The sequence below is a fragment of the Macrotis lagotis genome, chromosome 1, assembly GCF_037893015.1.
Source record: "Macrotis lagotis isolate mMagLag1 chromosome 1, bilby.v1.9.chrom.fasta, whole genome shotgun sequence".
In the NCBI taxonomy this organism is placed as follows: Eukaryota; Metazoa; Chordata; class Mammalia; order Peramelemorphia; family Peramelidae; genus Macrotis; species Macrotis lagotis.
The window spans coordinates 444,944,190-444,961,556 of NC_133658.1; positions in this window are offsets into that span (position 1 = coordinate 444,944,190).

Consider the following 17,367-nt stretch of genomic DNA (forward strand, 5'->3'; position numbering starts at 1 on the left):
AAGAAGTTGCCAATCAGTTGAGTTAGAGGATCTCCAGTCTAGGTTTAGAAAAGCATGGGGCAGGGGGTGGGGGGAGGTGTTGAACAAGGGAAGAAACCTTGTAATTTAATATTTTAAAAGGAAAACAATAAAGAATTAAAAGCATGAATAAATTATCTGACAAGTATAATCTATAGGGAGGACATTAATCTATTTTTCTCTTTTCTTTAATATTTTATTTATTTCTACTACATACAATGGTAGTTTTTACCAATCATTGTTTTTGGTAAGGCTTTGAGTTTTACAATTTTTCTCCCTTCTTTCCCCCTGCTCCTGATAGAAAGAAATTTGGTATAGGCTTGAGATTTGTAACCATGCTAAACATAGGTCTAATCTGAACATTCTGGGAGAAAAGGATCAGATTTAAATGGAAGAAAGAAAACATTAGTGATAACAAAATTACATAATACATCATACATAGGACAACTTTTAAAACTTGAAGGTAATAAGATTTGGTCTTCATTTAAACTCCACAACTCCTTCTCTAGATATGGGTGATATTTTTTTATCACAAGTTTTTTAAAATTGTGTTGTTACTGCTGAAATGAACAAGTCCATCATGGTTGATCATCACCCCATTTTGTTGTTGGTGTGCATAATATTCTTCTGGTTCTGCTCATCTCACTCAGCATTGATTAATTCAAGTCTTTCCAGGCTTTCCTGAAATTCTGTCCTTCATGATTTTTTTTGCAAGGCAGTGGGGTTAAGTGACTTGTTCAAGGTCACACAGCTAGGTTATTATTATTATGTGTCTGAGGTTAGATTTGAACTCTTGTCTTCCTGACTTTAGGTCCAGTGCTCTATCCACTGCGCTACCTAGCTGCCCCCATCATGATTTCTTATAGAACAAAGGTGTTCCATCATATACATATGTCACAATTTGGTCAACCATTCCCTAATTGATTGTCATCCCTCCAATTTCCAATTTTGGGGAGAAAATTAATTTTTAATGAAAAAGATTTTAAAGCATGCCTAATTAAAAGAACATAAGAGAAGAGTCAATTTAAAATTAAAATGCAGTCAATAAAGAAAAAAATTCACATTGATACAAGGGGAAAGGACTATGTGATTATGAATTATTTATATGCTAATAGAAGAATAAGAAACAGAATTTTAATTGTTTCAATTAGAATTGTAATATCTTTTAAAAATCATAGAGAAAAATAAATGGCAGGGTCTATGGGTGATGTTCTGTTGTTGATTTCAGAAGACAAAATAGGAAGGCACAGGAGACAATTTTTTTCATTTTAAAGTTTTTATTAATTTTGAGTTTTACAATTTCCCCCCTAATCTTACTTCTCTCCCCCCACCCCCCACAGAAGGAAATTTGCCGGTCTTTACAATTGTTTCTATGGTATACATTGATCCAAATTGAATGTGATGAGAGAGAGAAATCATACCCTTAAGAAAGAAAAAAAAAAGTATAAGAGATAGCAAGATTGCAGAAGATATCAGTTTTTTCCCCCCTAAATTAAAGGTACTCGTCCTTGGTCTTTATTCAAACTCCACAATTCTTTCTCTGGATACAGATTATATTCTTCATCACAGAGAGCCCCAAATTGTCCCTGATTGTTGCACTGATGGAATGAGCAAGTCCATCCAGTTGCTGTTAGGGTCTACACTTGCTCAGCATCAGTTCATGCAAATCCCTCCAGGCTTCTCTGATTTCCCATACTTCCTGGTTTCTAATAAAAAAAATAGTGTTCCATGACATACATATACCACAGTTTGTTAAGCCATTCCCCAACTGAAGACATTTACTTGATTTCCAATTATTTGCCACTAGACAAATAAGACAGCTATGAATATTTTTGTACAAGTGATATTTTTATTCTTTTTTTCATCATCTCTTCAGGGTATAGACCCAGTAGTGGTATTGCTGGATCAAAGGGTGTGCACATTTTTGTTGCCTTTTGGTTGTAATTCTAAATTGCTCTCCAGAAAGATTGGATGAGTTCACAACTCCATCAACTATGTATTAGTGTCCCAGATTTCCCACATTTCTTCCAACATCGATCATTGCCCTTTCTGGTCATATTGCTCAGTCTGAGAAGTGTGAGGTGATAACTCAGAGATGCTTTAATTTGCATTTCTCTAATAAGTAATGATTTGGAGCAATTTTTCATATGATTGTGGATTGCTTTGATTTCTTCATCTGTAAATTGCCTTTGTACATCCTTTGACCATTTGTCAATTGGGGAATGGCTTGTTTTTTTTGAAAATTTGACTCAGTTCTCTGTATATTATAGAAATGAGTCCTTTTTCGGAAATACTAGTTATAAAAATTGTTTCCCAATTTATTACGTTTGTTTTGATCTTGGTTACAGTGGTTTTCTCTGTGCAAACCTTTTTTAATTTAATGTAATCAAAATTATCTAGTTTGTTTTTAATGACATTCTCCATCTCTTCCTTGGTCATAAACTGCTTCCCTTTCCATAGATCTGACAAGTAAACTAGTTCTTGATATTCTAGTTTACTTATAACATTGTTTTTTATGTCTAAAACCGGAATCCATTTTGATCTTATCTTGGTAATTTCCAATTATCCCAATAGTTTTTTTTATTGAAGAGAGAGTTTTTATCCCAATAGCTGGACAATTTGTGTTTATCAAACAGCAGATTACTATAATAATTTCCTGCTATTGCACCTACTCTATTTGACTGGTCCACCACTCTATTTCTCAGCCAATACCAGACAATTTTGATGACTGATACTTTAAAATATAATTTAAGAACTGGTAGGACTAGACCACCTTCTTTTGCACTTTTTTTCATTGAATCCCTGGAGATTCTTGACTTTTTATTTCTCCATATAAATTTACTTACAACTTTTTCGAACACATTAAAGTAATTTTTTGAAATTTTGATTGGTAGGGCACTAAACAGGTAGTTTAGTTTTCGTAGAATTGTCATTTTTATTATATTAGCTCAACCTATCCATGAACTCAGTTGATGTTTGTCCAGTTATTTAAATCTGATTTTATTTGTGTGAGAAGTGTTTTGTAATTGTTTCAAAAAGTTTCTGAGTCTGCCTTGGCAAATAGATTGCCAGGTATTTTATTTTGTCTGAGGTTTACTTCGGTTGTTGTTTTTTTTTTTTTCGAGGCAATGGAGTTAAGTGGCTTGGCCAAGGCCACACAGCTAAGTAATTATTAAGTGTCTGAGACCGGATTTGAACCCAGGTACTCCTGACTCCAGGGCCGGTGCTTTATCCACTGCGCCACCTAGCCGCCACCTAGCCACCCCCTGAGGTTACTTGAATGGGATTTCTCTTTCTAGCCCTTCCTGCTGTACCCTGCTAGTCATATATAGAAAAGTTGAGGATTTATGAGAGTTTATTTTATATCCTACAACTTTGCTAAAGTTGCTAATTGTTTCCAGTAGTTTTTTAGGATTTGGGGGATTCTCTAGGTATACCATCATATCATCTGCAAAGAGTTAGAGGTTTGTTTCTTCAGCATAGGAGACTACTGAGAATTGAAGGAGGAAGGAAACAGAAATCACTATGATATATAATAGAGTTATATGAAGAGTACTTAATTGTGGTAAGTAGGAAGAATCCGTATTGCAAGACCTTTACATTTTTCTGCAGTAGATAATGAAAAAAAAATCAATTACACCTACCCACAAACCCACTCAAACTCACACACACACACACACACACACACACACACACGCACACACACTTTGAAATATAAGAATGCATTCAAGGTTAAAGAGGGGGAAAGGGGTGGAATGGTTTATTTAAAACAGAAAACAGGGAGAGGTAACAGAATGACCATTAGCAAAATAAAATTTAGCATTAGATGTTTGAATGTGAAAGGCTGATCAAAAGAAAAATTGGAACAAGTAATAATAACTGAGATCAAGATGGGATAAGGGTAAGAAAAATAGGACAAAAGAGGGGAAAAGTTCCATAGGAAGGGAACTTTGTCCACTGGATCTATAGAGGCCCACACTATAGAGGTAAAAGGGAATCAGAGTTTAGGATAGCAGGTGATTAATTGTAGAAATTGAATGAATCACAGTGGTTCCATCTTGTGACAGTTCCAGAGCTAGCTCAGTTCCTTTTCTATTAAAATATGGATCTAGTTCAACTTTTGATTTGTAGGAAGTTATTTTATTTCTGAGAATAGAAAGAAAAAAGTTATTATATTATTTATAGCTAGTCCTGCAAGATTAGGAAACTGAACCACTTCTTCCTGATGCTTTAGAGACCCTTTACCAAGGACTTAAGTTGTGCTGACCAGAAACCTATTTGGTTTCAAAAAAAGATGCAAGTTTTCTCACAATTATATTTCTTAAGCAAACCATATTCTTATAGGAAAACTAGCTCCATACTGAATTATTGCTTCCATGTTCCCTTAACTGGTTGTAGATACTTGGGGAGTGAGATGCCTTCTTCTAAGAGCTCAGGGCTGCTAGAATTTATAATACTGCCATTCTTTTGGAGGGTTTCTGAGGTTTCTATCACAAATAAAAGAATCTTCAATAGATTATTTCCATAACAAGTGGGAGTTGAACTGGATCCTATGTATATGAAAATCCTCAGTTTTGTTTATGGATTAAGAATCTGTCTTCTTATTTAGCTTCTACCTCAATCAATTTTTCCACTCATCTGTACTGGGAGTCAAGAAAGTCAAATACTTTAGGTTCTGTTGTTAAGATTTGAAAAGCCAAATCTATCATGATGTATATTGCTTCTATTCTCTTGTAGGCCTTTAAACAAGCTATATGGATTGTCAAAGTGCAGAATCATTGGGTCTGAATGTTACTTGCAATATAATTGTAGTATTTTTTAAAATAAAATTTTATTGATATATAGTATTTCTCACATTATCATAGTTATTCCCTCTCCTCTTATATAATAAAGAACCATCTCATATAACAAATTGTATTTTTTAAGAGGAACAATCAACAAATTGATCAATATATTAAAAATGTCTGCAAACATGTGCAATGTGTAATGCCTGTGGACTTCCCATCTCCACATAGAATAGTTTGGGGATGTGCTTTAATATTTCTTAATTCATTTAAAGTCATATGTGATGTTTATAATCTTGTTGCATTCACTTTTGTTTTTTTTTTTTGATGTGTGGGCTTTTTCTCATTAACATTATTTTTCTGACTCTACTTCATTCTTTTTTGGGGGCATAAATATATTTTTATTTAATATTGTATTTTCCCCCCAAATACATGTAAAAACAATTTATAACATTTGTTTTTAAAACTTTGAGTTCCAAATTCTCTCCCTTCCTCCTGCCCCACGCTCTCATTGAGAAAGCAAGCAGTTTGATAGTTTATAAATGTGTAGCCAGCCTAACATATTTATAATATATTTATAACATTTCCATAATAGTGATATAGTGTAAGAAAACAAAGTCCCCTCCCATCCAAAAAGTAAAAACCAAGTTTGCTTCAATTTGTATTTAGATATTATCAACTCTTTCTTTGGGTTTGGTTAGCAAACATTCATTACAAATTCTTCAGAGTTGTCTTGGGTTACAGCATTGCTGAGAAAAGCAAAGTCATTCACAGCTGAATAGTGCTGTTGCTTTGTACACAGCATATTTCACTTCACATCAACTCGTGAAAATCTTTTCAGATTTTCTGAGAGCATCATGTGCATCTTTTCTTATAGCAGAATAGCATTCCATCATCATCACATGCAATAATTTGTTCAGCCATTCCCATTACCTCAATTTCCAATTCCTTATCCACTGTAAAAGAGCTGCTATAATTATCCCTGAATATAGAAGTCCAGTTCTTTTTTGTTTTTCATCTCTTTTGGGATATAGACCTAGTAGTGTTTTGGCAGGTCAAAGGGTAGCATGGTTTTAAAGCACTTTGGGCATAGTTCCAAACTGCTCTACAGAATGGTTGAATCAGTTCACCAACTCCACCAACAGTACATTAATGTCTAATTTCCTTATATCCCCTCTAATATTTGTCATTTTAATTTTCTGTCCTATTAGTCAATCTAACAGATATAAGGTAGTATCTCAGAATTGTTTTAATTTGCATTTCTCCAATCTAGTGTTAGAATATTTTTAATATGGTTATAGATAGCATTGATAACTTCTGAAAACTGTTCATATCTTTTTAAATCATTTATCAATATATCATATTTGAAATAGACTTTTATCAGAGAAATTTGCTTCAAAATTGTTTATATTTATATTTCTAACTGCATTTTTCTCCATCCTATTCTCTGTACTTCTATTTCTATTATTCTCTTTCTCCATTCACCCTGTTCCTCCTAAAAATGTTTTACTTTTACTCCCCCAGTCTGCCTTCTCTTCCATCACTGCCTCTTCTTTTATACCCTTCCCCTCATACTTTACTGTAAGATAAGATAGATTTCTATATCCAATTGAGTGTGGATGTTATTTTTTTTCTTTGAATCAATTCTGGTGAGAATAAGTTTCACTCATTCCCTTCATCTTTCTTCTCTTCCACTCCTCTATAAAAACTTTTTCTTGCCTCTTTTATGTGCCTCTTTCCATTCCTTCTAGTACATTCTTCTTTCACTCTTTTTAAGATAACATCCCTTCATATTTAACTCACACCTGTGATAATGAGAACATTCATTTGAGTTATCAGTATCATCTTTTCATGTAGGAGTATAAACAGTTCAGCAAGTCCTTTCTGATTTTGCATTCCTGTTTTCCTTTTTATCCTTCACTTGAGTATTATATTTGAAGATCAAATTTTCTGTTCTGCTCTGCTTTTTTCATTAGGAAAGTTTGAAAGTCACTTATTTCATTAAATGACCATCTTTTCCCCTGAAAGAATATGTACAAATATTCTAGGTAGTTGATTTCTGGTTGTAATTTAATCTCTTTTGTTTTTGGAATAACATAGTTCAAGCCCTATAATTTTTTAGTTCACTTATATTATTGGGACTATGGTAACAACATTCTTGAATTGTTTCTTTCGGAGTGCTTGCAATATTTTCTCCTTGAGCTAGTAACTCAGGAATTTGGCTATAATATTGCTGGGAGTTTTCATTTTTGAATCTCTTTCAGAAAGTGAATGGTTGATTCTTTCAATTTCTCTCTTACCGTATCTTTTCATTTCTGGAAAATCATGTCAGTTTTCCTTGATAATTTCTTGACAGATAATGTCTAGGCTTTCATGGCTGTCAGGTAGTCCAATTTTCTTTTTATCTATTTTTTGATCTATTTTACAGGTCAGTTGTTTTTTCCAATGAGATATTTCATACTGTCTTCTATGTTTTAATTCTTTTGACTTTGTTTTATTGTTTCTTGATTTCTCATAAAGTCTTTAGCTTCCACTTTTTTAAATATTAAATTTTAAGGAATTATTTTTTCTTTATATATTTATTTATATTTTTGTATAAATGATGTTTTTTACACATCCCTAAAATATGCTTGTTTAAGAATAAACATAACACCCCTCCCCCAAAACATGTAGAGTCTCATGAGCAATAAAATAAAGGAAAGAGAAAAAATTAAAATTAAAATTAAAAAATAATAATAGGGGCAGTTAGGTGGTGCAGCAAACAGAGCACTGGCCCTGGAGTCAGGAGCACCTGAGCTCAAATCCAGTCCCAGACACCCAACAATCACCCAGCTGTGGGACCCTGGGCAAGCCAGCCCAACTCCATTGCCCTGCAAAAACAAAAGAAAAATAATAATAATAACAACAACAACAACAATAATAAATGTGCTTCAGTCTGTGTTCCAACACCACCAACTCTGTTACAAGTGGATCACATTCTTTATGATAAGTCCATCACAAAAGCTACTTCCATAGTTTTCCACTGTTGCCATTTCTGATTGCATCTTCCTCCATTTGTACTTCCCCAAAACCATACACTATATTTTCTCTCTCCTTTCACTCTGTCCCTCTTATTAAATGCTGTAGGGTAGCTGAGTGGCACAGCAGACTGATCACTGGCCCTGGGACTAAGAGGCCCCAAGCCCACCTACCACCCCTAAGGCCCAGGAACCACCCAGCCCTGTGGTCCTGGACAGGCCATCCAATCCCAGCGCCTTGCAATAAGTGTAAAAAGAAAATGTGTTATATCTGACCACTCTCCCCCATGGTCCATCCTCTCCTCCATCACTCACATCCCCCCTTCCCCCATCCCCTTTCTCTCCTTCTTACTCTAGATGTCTATACCCCATTGAGTATATATGCTGTTTCCTCTCTGAGAAGCGAAGGTTCCCTCATTCCCCCTCACGTTACCCCCTTCCATATCATTGCAATAGCTCATTTTAATAAAAAATCTTATTATATGAAATATCTTAGCCTCTCCTTTCTCTTACTCCCATTACATTTCCCTTTTATCTATTGACTTCACTTTTACAATATATTATAACTTCAAATTCAGCTCTTTCCTGTGCTTCAATCTATAAAAGCTCCTTCTACCTGCTCTATTAAATGAGAAGTTTCTTATGAGTATTATCAGGATCATTTTTCTATGCAGGAATATATGCAGTTCATCATCATTAAGTCCCTCATACTTTACCCTTTTCCTCCACTCTCTATGCTTCACTTGAGTCCTGTATTTGAAGATCAAATTTTCTGTTCAGCTCTGGTCATTTTAACAGGAAAATTTGAAATTCCCCTGGTTCACTGAAATTCCATTTTTTCCCTGGAAGAGGATGTTCAGTTTTGCTGGGTAGTTGATTCTCATTTGCATTCCAAGCCCTTTTGCCTTTCAAGCACTACGAGCCCTTAATGTAGTTGTTGCTAAGATCTGTGTGATCCTGATTGAAGCTCCATAATATTTGAATTGTGTCCTTCTGGCTGCTTGTAATATTTTCTCTTTGACTTGGGAGTTCTGGAACTTGGCTATAATATTCCTGGGGGTTGTTTTTTTGGATCTATTTCTGGGGGAGATAGGTGGATTCTCTCCATTTCTATTTTGCCCTCTGCTTCTAGGATATCTAGGCAATTTTCCTGTAGGAATTCTTTAAAAATGATGTCAAGGCTCTTTTCCTGATCATGACTTTCAGGTGTCCCAATAATTTTTAAATTATCTTTCCTGAATCTGTTTTCCAAATCAGTTGTTTTTTTTAATGAGCTGTTCCACATTTTCTTCTAATTTTTCATTCTTTTGGTTTTGAAGTACTGTGTCCTGCCTTCTTGTAAAGTCCACAGCTTTCTTAGCTCCATTCTAGATCTGAAGGATTTATTTTCCTCAAAGAGCTTTCTTATCTCTTTTTCCATCTTGCCAATTCTGCTTTTTAAAGCATTCTTCTCCTCAATAACTTTTTGAACTGTTTTATCCATTTGGTCTATGCTGGTTTTAACATGTTATTTTCTTCAGCATTTTTGGATCTCCTTGACTAAGCTGGTGACTTCTTTTTCATGTTTTCCCTTGATCTCTCTCATTTCTTTTCCCAAATTTTCTTCTATCTCCCTTACTTTATTTTCAAAATCTCTTTTGAGCTCTGTCATAGCCTGAGCCCAAATTTCATTTTTCTTGCAGCCTTTAGATGCAAGAGCTTGTACTTTCTCATCTTCAGATTGAGTATTTTGATCCTTCTTGGCATCATAGACAATGTATTTATCAATGATATTCCTCTTTTTTTCTGTTTACTCATTTCCCCAGACTGTGCCTGGTCTGGCTGCGCTTCCTGAGCTTTTGAGTATTATTGGGAAACCCTCCCCCCAACAAGGATCTCAGTGTGTGAGGCTCTGTCTTCCCTCCTGGTCTGTGAATGACTACAAGTACACCTCTCTGCCACCAGGCTGAGGTTGGGGGGGCTGCTTTTCTATGGGGGTGTTAGACTGTGATCAGGACCTGAATGTGGTCAGAGCTCCAGAGTCCTGTTTCAGGTACAGAGGATAGACCCCAGAAATCTCTTTCACTCCCCTACCTTTGGTAGACTGAGTAATTATGGCTCAGTTGCCTGGGGGCTCCTGCTTACCAGCTCCACCTGCTTCCATTTCCTGGATCTGGGCTGCCACAGCCACTGCTAGCTGAGTGCCCTGAGGGCTGGGCTTCATGCTTGCTCTGGCAGAGCCCTGCCCCCCCACTGACCTTCCAAGTTGGGCTTGATGCTCCCCGGGGTGTAGGTCAGGAAACTGCCTTCCCCCACCACGCCTTGGTCCTGGGGCTGCCTCCGGGAGGCTGAAGTTCCTTCACTCTGATGGGCCACCCCTCTAACCCTGTGGAGCTGAGCCTTCCCAGTATTTTCTAGGTTACCTTGGACTGGAGAATTGTCTCCCTGGATCTTTCTGTGGGTTCTCTCAAAAATTTAGTTAGAGTCATTATTTTATGATTTTTGAAATATTATATATAGAGAGAGCACCTAAGAGAGGCTCTTCTCCTGTTGCCATCTTGGCTCTGCCCCCACAATTGGGAATTATTTCCTTCAGTAAGCATTTGTACTTCCTTTTCCATTTGAATAATTCTAATTTTTAAGGAGATTTTTTTCAATGAAATTTTGTACCTCTGTTTTCTAATTTTGCTTTTTCAGAATTCTTCACCTCTTTTTACCTCTTTTTGCCATTTGGCTTAGTCTTGTTTTTGAAGTGTTATTTTCTTCTGTGTGTGCCTCATTTTCCAAGATGCTGACTCATTTTTCATAATTATTTTGCACAATTCACATATCTCTTCCCAATTTTTCCTTATCTCTCTTATTTGATTTTCAGTATATTTTTTGAGCTCTTCAATGGCTTGAGATCAATTCATATTTTTCTTGGAGACTGTGGATGTAGGAACTTTGACTTTGCTATCTTTTTTCTGAATATGTGTTTTGAACTTCTTTGCCAACCTAGTAACTTTCTTTGGCCAGTGTTTTTTTTTCTGCATGCTCATTTTCTCATTCCATGACTTGATTTCAACTCTGCTAAAGTATGACTCTGCTTCAAGGATGAGGGATGCACTGTCTCAAGCTTCTTGGGTTTTTGTGAAGCTGTTTTCAATGATACTTCTAAGAGACCTGCAAGTTTTCAGTTCCCCAAAGATGGTATAATCTAAGGAGAGGTGATTACTATTCTGTCCTGTATTGTGGTCTGAGAATGAACCCCAAACCTCTTTTCTTCCCTGGAACTGAGGGCCTTTGCTCCCTTGCAGGAGCAAGTTCTGTTTGCTACTGCTCCTCTTCACTCTGACTGCCACCCAGGACTGGACCCAGATCTAAATATAGGCAAAGCAAGAATCCTGCCTCAGTGCTAGCAAAGAGACCCCTATAATCTCCTCTTAAGCCTTTTATCAACTGTGGGCAAAGAGTTTTGGAAGCAATTTGGAAGCATTTGCAGCTGATTCAGTGACTCCTGGAGTGTGCTAGTTTACTGGGCTTAGGGGGCTGTGCTGGCACAATCTGCACTGAACTGTGTTTGCCTCTCATCCAGGTGAAGCAGACATTTAAACAGGTGATGCTGTTTAAGTTGTCTTTGGTATCTGTGGGTAGAGAGGTCTAGAAACTGCCACTGCTGCCCCTGATTCAGTTGCCTCTCTGCCTGATCCTGCATTGCTGTGCATCAGACTGTACTAACAGGACCTGTGTTACATGCTCTTCTCTCTCATCCTCAGTGGTCTTTTCTCAGCTGATCTTCTATGCTTTATTCCTTCCTTTTGTGGGTTAGAATTTCTTCAGAGCCATTATTTTAAGTATTTGGGGCTGAAGGAAGAGCTAGATGAGGCACTACCTTTATTCTACTACCTTGGCCTTGTCCCTCCTCTATTTCTTTGTGCATCAGTTCATGTGGATTTTTCTAGGCTACTCTGTATTTACTGCATCATTTTCTATTTATCACAAATTATGTTCATTATAGTAACATATCATAATTTATTTAACCATTCCCAATCACTGGATACTTGCTATGTTTTTAATTCTTTGCTACCACAAAAATTCTCTTGTAAATGGGGTCTAAGTTCATTAATGGAACCACTGTTTCAAAGGATGTGAAAATTTTAATAATTTTATCTGCATAGTTCCAAATTGCTTTGAAAAATGTTGTACTATTTTCTATTTTTACCAATGGTGTATTAATTAGTGTGCTTATCATTACACAATTCTTCCAATATTGATGTTGCCATTTTTAGTCTTTTCCCCACTATGCAGGGCATGAGGTGAAACTTCATAATTGTTTTAATTTGCATTTTAAAGCATTCTTTCATATGTTTGTGAATACTTTTCACTTTTTTGTTTGGAGATTTTTATTTGCCTATATCCTTTGACTACTTATCTATTGCAGAATGACTATTAATCATATGTATATTTACATCTTGGATACCAAATCTTCATCAGAGGAATATGATACCAAGATTTTTTTCAAATTTGACCTCTTCCCTTCATATGCTAGATTAATCAATTTTGGTCTGTGCAGAAGCATTTTAGTTGCTTGTAATTAAAGTTATATATTTTACTTTTTGTATTTGCCTTTATCTCTAGTTTGTTTAAGAATACTTTTTATATACCCACCAATTAGGGATTGACTGAACAAGTTATAATATAAGATTGTGAAGGAATACTACTGTATAATTAAAAATGATGTGAAGGATACTCTCAGAAAAACTTGAAAAAGACTTATATGAACTGATATGAAGTGAAATCAGCAGAAACAGGGAAAATTGTACAACTAATAGCAACATTGTTCAACGACCATCTGTGAATGACTTAGCCATTCTTATCAATACAATGATCTAAAGCAAGAAGCCCTGAGCCCCCATACCACCCCTTAGGCCCAGCATCCACCTGGCCCTATGGTCCTGGGCAGGCCTTCCAATCCCAGCCTCTTGCAAGAAGTAAGAAAGAAAATGTGTTATATCTGACCACTCTCCCCCCATGGTCCATCCTCTCCTCCTTTATTCACATCCCCACCCCTTCCCCCTGCTCCCCCCTCCTTCTTACTCCAGATGTCTATACCCCACTGAGTATATATGCTGTTTCCTCTCCTAGCCATCTCTGATGAGAGCAAAGGTTCCCTCATTCCCCCTTGCCTCCCCCCTTCCATATCATTGCAATAGCTCATTGTAATAAAAAAAAATCTTACATGAAATATCTTGGACTATTCCCCCTCTCCTTTTTCTCTCTCCCATTCCATTTCCCTTTTTTTTCTATTGACTCCATTTTTACACCATATTTTATCTTCGAATTCAGCTTTCTCCTGTACTTCAACTATAAAAGCTCTCTCTACCCGCTCTATTAAATGAGAAGGTTCATATGACTATTATCAGTGTCATTTTTCTATGCAGGAATACATGCAGTTCATCCTCATTAAGCCCTTCATATTTCCCCCCTCTCCTCCAATCTCCATGCTTCACCTGAGTCCTGTATCAAACCTTCTGTTCAGCTCTGGCCATTCCAAAAGGAACATTTGAAATTCCCCTGGTTCATTGAAAGTCCATCTTTTTCCCTGGAAGAGGACATTCAGCCTTGCTGGGTAGTTGATTCTTGGCTGCATTCTAAGCTCTTTTGCCTTCCGGTATATTATATTCCAAGCCCTATGAGCTTCCAATGTAGTTGCTGCTAAGTCTTGTGTGATCCTGATTGCAGCTCCATGATATTTGAACTGTGTCCTTCTGGCTGCTTGTAATATTTTCTCTTTGACTTGGGAGTTCTGGAACTTGGCTATAATATTCCTAGGGTTTGGTTTTTTGGGATCTCTTTCTCTGGGGGATCGGTGGATTCTCTCCATTTCTATTTTGCCCTCTGCTTCTAGAATATCAGGGCAATTTTCCTGTAGTAATTCTTTGAAAATGATGTCAAGGCTCTTTTCCTGATCATGACTTTCAGGTATTCCAATAATTTTTAAATTATCTTTCCTAAGTCTGTTTTCCATATCAGTTGTTTTTTCAATGAGATATTTTACATTTTCTTCTAATTTTTCATTTTTTTTGTTTTTGAAGTATTGATTCCTGATTTCTGGTAAATTCATCAATCTTCCTGAATTCTATTCTTTGTCTGAAGGATTTGTTCTCCTAAGAGCATTTTCTTATCTCTTTTTCCATCTGACCAATTTTGATTTTTGAAGCATTCTTCTCCTCAATAACTTTTTGAACTGTTTTATCCATTTGACCTAAGCTGGTTTTTAGCATGCTATTTTCTTCAGCATTTTTGTGGATTTCCTTGACTAAGCTGCTGACTTCATTTTCATGTTTTTCCTGCATCTCTCTCCTTTCTTTCCTAGTTTTTCTTCCAACTCCCTCATTTGATTTTCAAAGTCTTTCTTGAGCTCTGTCATAGCCTGAGCCCAATTTTTGTTTTTCTTGGAGTCTTTAGATGCAGGAGCTTGTGCTTCCTCATTTTCAGACTGAGTATTTTGATCCTTCTTGGGCTCATTTGCAAAACATTTCTCAATAGTCTTCCTTTTGCTTCTCTGCTTGCTCATTTTCCCAGCCTGGGCCTGGTTTGGGGGTGCTTCCTGAGCTTTTGGGGCACTCCCACAAGGGTCTCAGTGTGTGAGGCTCTGTCCTCCCTCCTGGTCTTTGAATGACCATAAGTACCTCCCTCTGCCATGAGGCTGAGGTGGGGGGGCCCTGCTGTTCTATGGGGGGGGCCTAGACTGCAATCAGGATCTGAATGTGGTCAGAGCCCCAGAGTCCTGTTCCAGGGGCAGAGGACAGAGCTTGCAGTTTCTCTTCACTCCCCTCCCTCAGCTCAATGGGCTCATGCCCTGGGGGCTCCTGCTTACCCGCCCTGCCTGCTTCTGTTTCCAGGTCTGGGCTGCCTAAAGACCAAGTTGCTCCCTGTGTGCCCTGAGGGCTGGGCTCCATGTGCTCGCTCTGGCAGAGGTCCCCTGTTGTTCCCCCACTTTGTGCCCAGTGTTCCTCGGGGTGCAGCTCAGGAGACTCCCCCGCTGCTGTGAGCTGTGGCTCCCAGCACCCTGGGGCTGACTCCTGGAGGCTGATGTTCTCTCGCTCTGGCGCATCACCCCTCTGGCCTCTCCGATCCCAGGGAACAGAGCCTTTCTGCTCTTTTCCAGGTTACCTTGAGTAGGAGAACTGCCTCACTGGGTCCATTTGTGGGTTCTGTCTCTCGAAAGTTTAGTTAGAGTCCTTAACTGATGAGTTTTATCAGAGAGCTCCTAAGACTGAATCCTTTCTTGTTGCCATCTTGGCTCTGCCCCCAATTCCAATTTTAAATAAATTATTTTCTTTAGTTAACTTTTGTATCTTCAGTTTCCATTTGTCCAATTCTATTTTAAGTAGTTTTCTTTACTCAATTTTTGTGCTTTTTTTCAAGCTGTTTTTACTCTTTTTAAAAATGCATTTTAAAGATGCATATTTCTCATTTCTTTCTCCAAATTTTCTTCTACTTCTGTTACTTAATTAAAAAAATTGAACTCTTTCAGGAGAACTTTTTGAGACCAATTTAAATTTCTCTTTAAGGTTTCACATGAAAGAATTTTTGCCATTTCCTTCCTTTGAGTTTACATTTTGTTCTTCCCTAGCTTTCTATGGTTATGGTTTATTTGTTTTTTTAAAAAAGTGAACTTTGCTCCTGGGGCACAAGGGGCACTGTCCTAAACTTCTTATAGTGCAGATCCAGGAACCTGGATACTGACTACTTGTACAAGACCTTAGATCTTAGTGGCTTGCTCTCTGTGCTGGAGTTGACCAGAGTTAACAAATATGCTTATCTGGTTTCTGGGCCTCACAGTTTGCCCCCTGTGCTGGGGCAGGAGGTCTCATAATTGATCTGCTGTACTACTGACCTGCTGAGCAAGTTTCCTCAGGGGTTTCAGTTGCTGATTGTGTTGTGGCTAAGATCCTTTCACTGGCTTCCAAGCATCCTTCTTGAACTGGGCTGCTCTCTCCTTTTATCCAAGTGAGACAGACTTTTCTTGAAATCTTCTAAGACTGGATTCTGTCATTTCAGAATCTAAAGAGATGCTTGGTTTCACATTGTTTCTGAAGGAAACTGGAGAGACTTTAGTCAACTTTCTGGCTTCTCTCCATCATCTTGGCTCCACCCCTCTCAGTTATTTTTAAAAATACTATTAAACACCAAAATAGAAATTCTGTTTCCCAAGTAAGAGCTAAAATTGAAAGTGAAACAATAGACAGCATTGTATTAGTAAATTTCAAAGATAAAAGGGAAACTATAACTGACAATGATGATCCTATTCTTTTCAGGAGCGAATGCTTATAGCTAGCATAATTTTTATTGTCATGAAGATAGTAGAGATAAATTTGTCATTTAAGCATAAGTAATTTGCTCTCATTTTGAGCTTCTATTTTTTTATTATTTTTAGTAAATTTTTTTCTATTCTAAATACATTTATGATGTGGTAAAGTAAATGTGAGAGTTCTTAAACAATTGATAAAAGTATACAGACCCTCTGATAGAAAAAAATAGAATAAAAATATTTAGAATAGAATCGAATCTATATATAAATATGTATGAATATATAAAAATATGACCAACTTTTTCAATAATTTATGAAATGAAATTATGTGGTAAATAAATTAGGAACAACTATGGATAGACTTATAAGAAACTCATGATCTTCCTCTTAGTTTCTGACTGGTACTAACTCCTATGTGCTCCATATTTGAGATTGGAACAGTTCGTGTTTGCTTTTGAGTAGTATTGATTGATTAAGAATTGAAATCTTGAAGGAAGGCACAAGATTTCCAATTGGTCAGAGAGGTCAGTAGAAAGAAATTTACTGGAATCTCCAAAACTCAGATTTTTGTGGTTTATTCTTAGAGGACAATATTATCAGAACATATTAATAAAATTTGGTTGCCTGCATTGAGAAGTCTAAATATTTCCATTGTACCAATTTACAAATAGTAAATCACTGAGTATTTTGTGTGTGACTCTACTGAGTTCACTCACCCTGTAGGCATGCTGGTCAGTGGCCAGAGAACAACTGAAATGAAGGAAGAACCCTCCTGAGTTCACAAGAGATCTTGAATTTACTCCCACATTTCTGTCATTTAAAAAAAAATATTTATTTAAGGCAATGGGGTTAAGTGACTTGCCCAAAGTCATACAGCTAGGCAATTATTACATGTCTGAGGTCAGATTTGAACTCAGGTCCTCCTGACTCAGGGTCAGTGCTCTATCTACTGTACCACCTAGCTACCCCTTCCATTTTTCTCATGACTGAGTAGAAGTATGAGTCAAACATCAAGTAGAGACCATATTGTTTTAAAAGTCTACTATAAATCTGAATTATACTTAATTTCAACAAGTTTGAAAATGTAATAAGCATTCATGTACTATAGACCAATTAAAACATTTTGTAACTAGGAATTAAAAAAATGAGATGATACAAAGTTAAAAATGAAATACTATTTAGGTCCTCCCTCCGAATCAATAGAACAAATAGCCAGGAAAATATTTGCAGGTCAGAAAGAAGCAAGGTTAAATTTCTGACAACTCCTTTTGAG